The sequence below is a fragment of the Xenopus laevis genome, chromosome 3L, assembly GCF_017654675.1.
Source record: "Xenopus laevis strain J_2021 chromosome 3L, Xenopus_laevis_v10.1, whole genome shotgun sequence".
NCBI lineage: Eukaryota > Metazoa > Chordata > Amphibia > Anura > Pipidae > Xenopus > Xenopus laevis.
In genome coordinates, this window is record NC_054375.1 from 96,411,810 (window position 1) to 96,424,474 (window position 12,665).

The 12,665-nt window shown below is 37.5% G+C and overlaps 1 protein-coding gene across 2 annotated transcripts in view; it reads left to right on the top strand.

The window, feature by feature from the left end:
• Positions 1–1,382: 1,382 nt before the first annotated feature.
• Positions 1,383–12,665, top strand: part of alpk3.L (alpha kinase 3 L homeolog) — a 62,665-nt gene continuing 51,382 nt past the window's right edge. For both annotated transcript variants that reach the window (XM_041586650.1, XM_041586651.1), the window contains exon 1: positions 1,383–1,506. The gene's annotated coding sequence lies outside the window, so the exon portion shown is untranslated. The remainder of the gene's footprint in view (positions 1,507–12,665) is intronic.

A 12,665-nucleotide genomic window follows, 5' to 3' on the forward strand; every position in this document is an offset into this window, starting at 1 on the left:
TATCCAATGATTGACAAATGGCAGGACAATAACACCGCAATAGTAAGCAGAAAGCGATAGGTCAGAACTGTCTACGTACTAGATACTGCCCAGCAATGGGGACCCTATAACTGGTTATTGTAGGGTAATTATATTAGATATGAATTTGGTATTCCTGCATAACAATGTGTGGCAGGACCCAAGTAGGTAGTGGATTTGCTATGTTACTGCCCTGAGAGCCAGAGCTGCAAGTAATCTAAAGGCAGCCAGCCATATATGGGTCAACTATGGTATTATTCAATTAAATAGATATTAGGTCTTGTGCAAACCCAATATTGCACACTTTACTCATCCCAATGCTACCTTATATCAGCACATGCTCCAGGGTTCCCTTTGTGTGTCGCACGTGCAAATGACTTACACCTAATGTGTTACACCAGTGTTGGTAAACAAGACAATAGGCCAACAAACCCCTATGGTTGCAGAAATAGTAGGGGCTTTAACCAGTGTTGTTATTTAATGCATATATACAATGTTTATGTGCATGTTTATGTCTGTGTTTATGTAACATGTGAGTTACCACTGCCAGGATAGTTTACCTGTTCATACTAGTGGAAACAGAGCGTGCACATAAGCGCTGGTCTGCCCATAGGTACACGCTTGGTCTGTCCAGTGCATAGGCTTGCCAGGTGATTCAAAAATTGCCTGAAATACATTGACAAAATCTTTTAGACTGGGTAGTGGAAGGTAATTCTTTTGCATTTTAGATCAGAAAGGTAAGACAGAGAAACATTTGCCCTAAGCCTCAGCTGCTTAAGAGGGCCCTTGGTCAGGAAATATTCTTGTAAATGTACAAATAATATGTTAAAATACTGGATTACAAATTTGATATCTAATCTGTAGCTGGTCATCTAGAACTCCCAAGTACTGGAAACTGTTTTTTAACAAAAGATGCAGGATTACGGGTTGGAAATCTCAGATTTGAGGGTTTTTTTTTCAGGATCCCAACCTTTGGTATTGTGTGTGCCCCACTTTTGTTGAACTTGGATTAAGATGTACAAGTTGAAAGAAGTGCTAAAACCCTACAAAGAAAACTCTGTTAGTTAATCCGTGGACTCCACTTTAAACCGTGCTACTAAGAATTTTTACCCTGGGTAATAATAGTAGTGTAGTACCTATTGCTAAATACCAGATGACTGAGGGCTATATAAATACAGTAAACAAAAGGTAGCTACCAAAACATGTTACGTGGGACTGCTTTTCTCTCCCCCCTCCCCCAAGTTATGTCCAGTTCTTTCCCACATCCATGAGCCCTCTTGGAAAATGTGACTGTCCCCATACGAAGATGTCTATAAATATCCAGCGGCCAGCTCGTGGTGTGAGTGACAGCTGCTCCTGGAGACTAAGCCAGGGCCAGGAAGGAATCAGTCCGGGGAAGAGACTCGGCAAACACACAGTATTTACCCAATTCCTCTGGAATTTCTCAATTCTCCTTGTCAAAGGAACTGACAATCTGCCTCCTGCACAGTAAGTTCTGTAGGTTTTGCTTCAGTTGTAATGGTCACAACTCCTTAATTTAGCAGAAGTTTTAAATGTTTACATTAGTATGGGTGTTTTTTTTCACTCCTTTAATCCCATGTGTGCCTAATATTTTCAGTTATCATGGGGCAAGTTTTACACTATTCACTGTATGACGCTAATAATCTTTGGGGTAACATTTTCTACAAGACAGGAGACATATTCCCAATGAACTATAAAATATGTTCTGCTTTTTAAAACACTTGTTTTATTTGTTTTTAAATGGTTATTAGCAGTTTCCTAAATGGAAGCCTACTGAAGCTATATTTAGTGCATTAAACATGCAGCTGTCAGGGCATGCAACCATTCTCCCAGGATTGGAGGCAAATGCAGCTTTCTCTGGGTCGTGCATCAGAAATGTACAATTTTAAAAGGAGACATTTCTTGGAAGCCAGTCCAGCTTGGTCTTTTATGCAGTAAAATTATAGAGCACCTGTTCAACAGTCATTACAACTATTGGAAGAAGGTAAGGGGAAAATCAGGTACAATATGCATAGATGATTTTTGCTGAATTTTATTACTGATATGTGTGAAAGTCCTTGCCAATACTCTATGCATGATGTTTAAGTACTACTGATTGCTAGTTCTTTGGAACAAAACAGCTAGGATTCCTTAAAGGGGATCAACCAACTATGAAATAAATGATGCACAATGAAAGAAAATTTAAGTTTAAGCAACCTTTAAAATGTATTTGTAAATGTAATTGCGACTGAAAGCAGTATCTGTCTATAGCTTCATCTGTATTCTGGATCTAACTCTCTAACTCACATTTACCTAGGGTCGAATATCGAGGGTTAATTAACCCTCGATATTCGACAGTCAAAGTAAAATCCTTTGACTTCGAATATCGAAGTCGAAGGATTTACCACTATTCCTACAATCGAACGATCAAAGGAATAATCGTTCGATCGAACGATTAAATCCTTCGAATCAAACGATTCCAAGGATTTTAATCCATCGATCGAAGGATATTCCTTCGATCAGGAAATTGTTAGGAAGCCTATGGGGACCTTCCCCATTGGCTAACATTGGCCTCGGTAGGTTTTAGGTGGCGAACTAGGGGGTAGAAGAAATTTTTAAAGAGACAGTACTTCGACTATCGAATGGTCGAATGGTCGAACGATTTTTAGTTCGTCAATTCAAAGTCAAAGGTTGTAGTCGAAGTAGCCATATTCGACCATGCGAAATTCGAACTTTTTTTCCTCTATTCCTTCACTCTAACTAAGTAAATGGGCCCCTCAATGTAGTAAAAGTCAGATCTCCTCAAACTGGTGTTTCAGATGTCAGAGAGAATATAAGAGACACACTGATTTCAATAATAATATTTGTAAATAGTAAATTTACAAATAACCTTTTAAATCATTGCAAATGTGTAATGAATATATAAAATGTAAAGTTCCTTAGAGTTAGATTTTTATTATGCAAAAATATTTTTGGACGGATATCCCCTTTAAACAGCAATCCCGTACAACCGGAATTGTGCATTTAACAGATTCTTGTGGTGTAAATGTATATCGCTGTACCTCTCTACTAGCTCAGTAAAGGAGTGTGTTTAAAGTAACGGAATGCATTTATTTCTTGTGTTACTATTTCTAAAATAGTAATATTATTGTATTGTCGTTGTTATTATTATGCACTTGAACACGGGAGGGACCATTTTATCATCTACATCTCTTAAAGCAATGTTAGCAACCTCAGTGTTTTATACCTACAAGTTGTACCACAATGAACCAGAATGATATTAGAGAAACAGAATGAACTCATTTCAGCCAAGCAGTGTCGGACTGAGACACCAGGGGCCCACCAAAAACCCTTAGACCAGGGGCCCACCCAAAAACCTTGAGACCAGGGGCCCACTCAAAGTATTACTTTCTTCCTTTCCTTGCTCAACCTCTATTTTCCTAGTCTCTTTTTTTTTTACATACTATAACCTATTATTCCATCTATTTAGCCTCTTTATTCTCATATAAATAGGGAATGGCCATGAAATAGGCCAAATGTTTAGAAGCAGGAGGGCCCACTGACACCTTGGCCCACCGGGAGTTTTCCTGGTATCCCGGTGGGCCAGTCCGACACTGCAGCCAAGTCAGAGCCTTTGTCCTTTTCAGTGTGTCTCATGAGACAGTATACTGTTTTTCTGGGACTTGCCCAGGAAGCTGAGAGAGGACGTTTTACTCAATAACTTTGCAGCTACAACTACAGATACAGTGATGCTTAATAAAGATATATACAATTGTACTTCCTGTGGTAGGTCTGTTATCAGCTGAGGTTCAGTTCATCTTAAAGGGGATCTCTGGCCAACCAAATATTGTTTTTTTGCCATATTGAAAGAAAATGTAGCTCTATGCAACTTTTAAAAATATGGTAACATTTCAACAATACATCAACATGGTGAAGGGTAATCAGTCACCACAAAGTCCCCCCCACTCCCACCCAATTAACACACGAGAGCAATGAATATTCTGAGACACACAATAATGGAGAGACACATAAACGAGAGTACTACTGTTTATTGTTTATAATGCTTTATAATAATATAATGCTTTCAGTTTATACCTATATAACACTAGAATGCAGGACATTGTATTTGTCATTCCACAAAATTGTTATATACATATATGTTGACAAACCAATAAAGCATCTTTGCTTAAAAAAAATATGGTAAAATGTCTAGTGGTTTTTAAGCCCTTTGTAAATGTACTTGCTATTAAAGTAGTATGTATCTGTTTACAATCTCTGCGCTACTGGCCCTGCCCCTGACTCCTGCAACATGTAGCAATAGCAGATGATTAGAAACCTGAAGGAGAACTATGTTCTGATACATTGAACTGAGACCAGAGAACAGAAAGGCATAAGCAAATACTTCTTTCAATTGCAATTATATTTAGAATAAACCACTGAAAACACAGTATTTAAAATAGATTGTAAAGTTGCTTTGGCTGAAATGCGGAAGAACCACTGTTAATAAACATTTTCAGTGGTTTTAGAATTATTTGTAAATACAATAACTATTGTAAGGAGAATCTGACTGGCTGTTCTCCACACTGCTGGTTATGACTTCTGAAACATTTGAGCAGAAGCCAGAAAAGAACTGACATCTGCTACATTGTTACAATAGGTTTTCTTTGTTTTGCGGAAATATCCTTTAAGGGCAGAGAAAGAGAGAAAGTGAAACAAAATGACCTAAAGGAACACAAGATGCTAAAGTAGTCTGCACATTTGCACCTATGTATAATCTTCATTTGCAGTTATGCATAATCTTTAGAAGGTGTTCTCTTTTTAGTTAAAGGTAGTCATTGTTTCCAGTACCTAGGATGCAACTTCAGGGGCTGCTAGAGGACTTTTTTATGTTTCTCATTCTCAAGTGCAGAAACGTTTGGCAGCTTTGCTATTGGCTCATTGCATTAGCGACACAGACTAGGGCTTATTTACCAACCCAATGACACATTGGGTTGGTGACTGAATAAAGCTAATCAGTAAATGGGGTTCTTCTCAGATCTGAGTGTGTCTCTAATGTGCTTGCACCATTCAGGAAGGAGGTGCCATCAAGCTCATGTTCCTATTGCAGCAGCACACCTAAATGGAGCCTTGTCAAGAGACTGAGTGTGACTTAGTTTACACAAGAGTTAAAAGATGGATAACCTCAGCTGTTCTGACAGCAAACACATTGCACTACAAACCTAGTCTTCAGAAAACTGGCTGTAATTATTAAGACAATTGTTCCTTATAGCAGTATATACATGTGGATGCTGAAGGAAACTGAACATAAAAGAGTCCAAGCCCTTCAATAAACAGTTATGTAACATAACTGATTGGATGTTGTAGGTTACAGGGATAAAGGTAAAGTTTGTCCTGTTTGTGCAGAACCCCCGAAAGCTGTTTCTATATAATAATTTTTTAGCCCCAGAACTGGCTTCCCTTTAATTTATCCTTTTAGTATGGTATACAATACCGAATTCTAAGCAACTTTTCATTTGGTTTTCATTATTTATTTTTATAGCTTTTTAATTATTTGCTGTTTTCTTCTGACTCTTTCCAGCTTTCAGATGCTCTGCAAATCTACAAATTTATTGTTATTGCTACTTTTTATTACTCATCTTTCTATGCAGGTCCTTTCCTATTCATATTCCAGTCTCTTATTCAAATCATTGCATGGTTGCCTGGGTAATTGGATCCTAGCAACCAGATTGTTGAAACGGCAAACTGGAGAGCCACTAAATAAAAAGCTAAATAACTAAAAAACACAAATAATATAAAATGAAAAACGAGTTGCAAATTGTCTCAGACTATTACCCTGTACAGTATACTAAAAGTTAACTCAAGGTGAACGATTCCTTTAAGTATTATCTCAGGCAAAAAGTGTGAAACTAATGCTCACAAGATAGATGGATAGATAGATGATAGATAGATAGTGATGGGCGAATTTGGGGCGATTCGCTGAAAAGTTCGCGAATTTCCTGCAAAATTCTCGAAACTGTGAAAAATTCTCAAACGCCGTCCGTCCATTTTTCGCTGGCGATTAATTCGTCAATCACTATAGATAGATAGATGATAGCAGTTCTTACATTGTTTTTTTAAAATGTTCAGTGTGCCTGAAAATATTAATGTCATTAAAATGTCATGACCTAAATGCTCCTTGTTGGTGTTTCAGCTGCTCCTTTTTTCCCTTAATATGGTCAAACAGGCTTAGTCATATAGTGGTCAGATGCCTCCCACTCATGCTGTGGTGTAAAAGCCAGCTAGGAAATGATTACACAAGAAGGAGCTCTTAAAGGAACAGTAACACCCAAAAAAATAAAAGTTTTTTAAACTAATGAAAATATCATGTAATGCTGCCCTGCACTGGTAAAACTGATCCGTTTGCTTCAGAAACAATTCTATATTCCATATAAACAAGCTGCTGTGTAGAAATGGCGGAAATTAAAAACAGGCTATATGGCACAGGTTAAATAGTGGATAACAGTACATTATATTTTTATTACTTTAAAAAACGTTAATTTTGTGGTGTTACTGTTCCTTTAAACAACTACCTGGTTGCCAAGGTATGCAAGACCCAGCAACCAGACAGCTGCTTAAATTCCAAACTGTAGAGCTGCTCAACAAAAAGATAACTAACTGAAAAGCCACAAATATGAAAACCAATTGCATATTGTCTCAGAATATCACTATGTCATACTAAAAGTTAATTTAAAGGCGAACAACCCCCCTCCAGAAGCATTTTTCTGTGCGCCTTCAAAATCAGCGCGAGCATGTGGAGGGAGGCCCCAAGGGGATGCAGGCCTGGGTGAGATCTCATCCCCTGCACCCTGTGAAAACTTGAGAATTTGAAATCACAAAACTCAAACTCACGCAAAATATGTGCGTGCACAAGGAACAGCTAGGAGGGAACATTGCTCCCATCCAAACACCTCCTACATCTGCAACAAGCCCTCCTACTCGACCTGAGATTTAAAGATATTTCTCTAAAGTCCCCCTGCTTGTAAAGTGTAAGATTGCATTCAATATCTGAGAGATGATTAATATTATTATTGGTATTATTATTTTGTTCTCAGCTGCAGTGCTGTAGATGTCTGTTGGATATGTAACCTGTTGTGTCGCAATGTCTGGGTGATGGTCTGGTCACACTTTTATTGCATAACATCCAGGTTGGGAGGTGAGGATGAACTGGACAATAAGGGGATGGCTGGGTGCCATTTTGCAAGTTCACAGTAGAAACATAAGCTTTGATAAGACATTGCTGTTAGTTTCCTTGGGAAGCATCCCTACACTTCTCTCATCAAGACACCTTCTGAGATGTTGGTCTGGTCCAGAGTTATCATAAAATGGAGCTATGTCTTTATGAAACCATTTGCTCCAGTAATGTGTGTGAGAACGATGACTGCACTGATCCAGATTAGTCATCTACAGCATTTACTGGTCACATATTTTTCATCTAAGATATGGACTGGGACTGCTTGGATTTTGCTATTTCAAAGAGTTGGATAATATTAACTGTTCCCTCTGAACTCTGAGACCCTAAACCCATCAAATGTTTTTCATAGATGTGTATTGTTGATGTCAGAGAAACCAACAAGTAATGGATTAGGGTAATACTGCGTTTGACTGAGGATAACTATATCTTTTCTCTTTTATTTCTCCATGCTAGGGATTTTCTCTGTAATTCTGATTTGTTCTACTCTTGACTCATCTAACAAATCTTTCTCAGTGTCCTATGCTAAGGTTCCTTGTTTTAACTAAGCAGGTCCATGTGGGTTCTATAGCTTTGTTTACCTTATAATATTTATAGAATTAATGAATAACAGCACTGTCTATACTATATTTAGACTTGAAATCAGCATGTGTGCATTTTAATAACTCGGTGAAGCTTACTGTCTGAGGTTCCTACAATGTAGACACTAGTATCGATTTAGTAAGGAAACAACGATTCTTCTTGTATGTTTTTGGAATTATTTCAGTTACTCGTCCACCTGTTAATGCACCTATAAACCCTTAAGCCAGGATTTCAGAACATTACTGCAATTTATTTCTGGATGTCTGTTAGCTCAAACTGAGCTATTAGAATGACTTCTCTCATTATTCCTTACATCTAATTCACACATACATAAATAGAGGAAAATTCTCAGAATGTTGTTCCATTATAGGCCATCAAATGCTACAAACAACTATGATTACCATCACATGGCTGTTATGTGCATGGGTATGTCATGTACGTGTGTATAGCATTTTATGCAATAACAGCTCTGTATGATCCAGCATGTGATGTTTTACGCAAGGCTGTGGTAAGCAGTTCTATTTTTACAGTTGATATGTGCTCCTGTGTTTTACAAACTAGTACTTTAGTAGTAAAGTCTGTACTAAGAATCAGCAGGTGAAGCTTAAAGTCTTTTTTTATCACTGTTATGCATTATTATGCACAGTTATTTGCATGTAAATGGAAACATTTTGCTAGATGTAGTCTCCCCTTTAATATAGAAAGTAAGTAATTCCCCTTCAAGATAGGACACCTAGGAAAAATGAATGGACTGGTATTTCCTTGTGACTTGCATCTGTCATAACAGTACTGTTTCAAAGATGATGTATGACCAGATTAACTCCAGGTAAGGTATATGCTATTATTGTTCCCCAATTAGCCAACATTATTTAAAATTAATTAATTTACTTGTTATGCACCCTAAATATGTTCTGGACCATTTTCTCTTCCTTTATTTATTTTTCTTATCTCATTTATATTTAGGGTTAAGGCACAATATTTATTTTACAGAGAAGCTTAGGGCAAACATCATCTGACCAGCGTGTGAAGCCCAGTGACTATTTCATACCATTGCCCAGAAATGGGGCAAACATGGTTAAGTTGTCCTGCCAGAATACCAGAAGGTCTCTCTGAGGGCCCAGGCCTTAATAGAACCAAGCTAATGACAATTCACATTAGTAATTTTTTATTTCGACCATAGACCTATTAAACACATATGGCAGTTACCACTTGTTGACAAAGTTTGTCTTTAGAAGCAATGGCAACACTTGAAAACATACAGTATACCGCTATGTACATCTAATTGTTGTGGAAGTGTGCCTTGGTTGTTAATTTCTCTGGAGTGTCCTAGGTGGCCCTATGCTGGTGACAAACCCAGATATTTTTTGTGCTTTCCATTATAGACAAAATGCTTGGATTCTGTAGTGTTTCGCTTGCAGATAATTTAACTGATTTTCTATGGGCCTTATGTGCCAAGTATTAAGTCATATTACTGTTTGTTAAAATATAAGTGATTTTGGGGGTTAGTCAACTCTCTGATCTAAGGAGATGTTTCACACTAAGGACTATTCAGTTTCAGTCTCTGTCTTAAAATTGTTTCACTTATGACATATACAGAATTTAATAGGCTCTACAGAATATGATGATTTATTTCACAAATATACAGCATACATTAAAGTTATCCATCTTTCCGGAAACATGGCTACTTACACATGTACCTCCCCCAATGGTTGCTAAGAAGCTTAGCCAGTTGACCCTAAACAACTGGGTATTGCTGAGGAAAGGCAAATCATCTTATATGGAAATTAATAAAAGAATCCTCTTGTCTCCATTCAAGTTTCCAGGCCCCCAAGCTTTATTGAAATTGTATATGAATGAGGGCCTCATGGGGCCCTTATACCTTCTGGGCCCCTTTGCAGTGTCTTCTTCCTCTATAGTTATGCCCCTGAACTCAAACTGCCTTTACTGCCTAATCAACACTCTCTTCATCCACAGACAGCCTTAATCATCTGACTAACCCTCACTAAGCTATCTACAACTGCAAAGGAATGTTTGCATTGTCGTCAATACCTTTTGTTTTCTGAATCATGATGCTCTACATATGGATTGCAAATGGTAAATACTGCCTTCAGTTACTGAACTGAATAAGCAGGGACTGTTTTAAGTTTTTGCATAAAATATAAGCGTGCCAAGAATAACAGCCTGAAGTCTTGAACTCATGGACTTCACCAGATTCTGTGTTTCCTCCTTTTTAACGCTTTTCCAGACCTTTACTGCAGTGGCTTTCAGTTGCTGTTTGTTTGTGGGCCTTTCTGTCCAAAGTTTAAACTTCAACAAGTGAAATGCATGCTCAATTGGGTTCAGATCATGTGACTGACTTGGCCATTCAAGAATTCTTCTTTGCTTTAATAAACTCCTGGGTTGCTTTAGCTGTATGTTTTGGGTCATTGTCCATCTGTATTATGAAATGTCTCCCAATCAATTTGACTGCATTTAGCTGGATTTGAGTAGACAGAATGTCTTTGAACACCTCAGAATTCATTCGGCTGCTTCTGTCCTGTGTCACGTCATTGATAAACACTAGTGTCCCAGTGTTACTAGCAGCCATGCACTCCCAAGCCATCACACTGCCTCCTCCATGTTTATAGATAATGTGGTATGCTTTGGATCATGAGCTGTTCCACACTTTCTCCATACTTTTTTCTTGCTATCATTCTGGTAGAGGTTGACCTTGGTTTGATCTGTACGTAGAATGTTTTAACAGAACTGTGCCGGCTTTTTTAGATGTTTTTTTTTTAGCAAAGTCCAATCTAGCCAGTCTTCTCTTTATGGTAGACTCAGATATCGATACGCCTACACCGGTGCTTTCTTTCTTTCTCAGGATGTACCAAACTGTAGATTTTGCCACTCCTAATATTGTAGCAATTTCTCTGATGTTTTTTTTCTTATGTTTTTGCCTGCATGGAGAGCTCCTTTGACCGCATGTTGTGTTTTCACAGCAAAATCTTCCACATACAAGCACCCCCCCTCAAATTAACTCCAGGGCTTTTATCTGCTTAATTGATAATGAAATAATGAAGGAATTGCCCACACCTGCCCATGAAATAGCCTTGGAGTCAATGGTCCAATTACTTTTGAGCCCCTGAAATGAAGAGATTGCATTAAAAAAGGTCTTTAGTTCCTCACATTTTTATGCAATCTTTTTGTTCAACCCACTGAATTAAAGCTGAAAGTCTGCTGTTCAACTGCATCTGAGTTGTTTCATTTAAAATTCATTTTGGTAATGTACAGAACCAAAATTAGAAAAAAAGTTGTCTCTGTCCAAAGATTTATGGACCTAACTGTATGTGTGCAAGTTAAAACGCGGTAGATTAGGTGTGTGACAATATATAGATATATATAAAAAACTGATTGGAGGTGTAAAGTTTCTTTGTCAAAATATAGGTATGTGGGTAAGTGCATATTCTGAATGCAGGGTTCTGTGATCTAAAATTAATTATAAGGATGGTATTGATGGTATGGTATAACCCACAACATGAAAGATGTAGTTTCAGCTTGGAGATAGGCGATATATTTACCAATAATCTGTAGGTTGCAAACCTTGTGGTTTAGCTGAGCTCTGATGATTTGATCCATTGACTTAATAATAGCTACAGAAACCAGTTGTATGGATTGTCACACTTACTAGAATTAGTTTTAGTACCTTTCCAATCTGTGCTGCTACTTATCCAATTATTTTCATTCTCTATTTCATCTTTGAATTTTTAAAGAATCCAAACTGTAGCGTACAAACCCTTTAGCTCTGCTTTGCCTTTCATTAAAACTGCCTAAGTTGGATTTTTGTATTGCGGTGACGTGTTTTTTTTTATAGTTATCTTGTTTAATTTTAGAAAAAATATTTTAAAGTAGCCCAGCCATCATAGCTCAAGGTCTTTTTTTACTGCCCCAATACCTATGGTTCTATAATAAGGTTCACATACTGTATGTAGCATGCAAGTTGTTTACGATTTGATCCCCAGATTGAGTTCCTTCTGAACGTGCTGAGCTAATTTTGTTGCCCTAAGTCCTCCTGTGTCTCAGTCTGTGGTTTAATGTTCTTTGGCTTCACATGCAATTTAGATTTTTAGCTACCTGCATTACAGACTAGTAAGGACTTTCAAAAATCAAACATTGGGAAGTGGACTACTTTTTTGTTAGAAAGACTGGATTGAGGCACGGGCTACGCTGCACCAGTGCAGTTTCGCAAAGCAACAAATCAGATCTGTACTTTATGTCATAACTTGTAGTAGACTATATATTATATATTGCTACAACACTACAACAGGTATGGGATCCGTTATCGGGAAACCCAAATTACCGGACGGTCATCTCCCATAGACTCTATTTTAATCAAATAATTCATATTTTTAAAAACAATTTCCTTTTTTTCTATAATTATAAAAAAGTACCTTGTACTTCATCCCAACTAAGATACCCTTATAGGAGGTAAAACAATTATTGGATTTAATTAATAATTAAATTATTTTTAGCAGACTTAAAATAGGGTGACCCAAATTATGGAAAGATCCCTTATCTGGAAAACTCCAGGTCCTGAGCGTTCTGTATAAAAGAGCCCATGCCCAAATAATAACAATGTTGTTGCTAAAAGAGTAAGAATCATTCAGAATACTGTATAATTTTAAACAGCCATGCTTGGAAAAACTACAAATCATACACTTTGTGATATTCAGTCATAGTAGCAGCTAGAACAGACTGTTTGGTATTTTTGCATTTGCAGTCATATCACTGAATGCTTCACACTCGAGCTGTAGTCTTTTTTTCACTGCCATTTGCTGAGATACTACAAACACAGGATGCA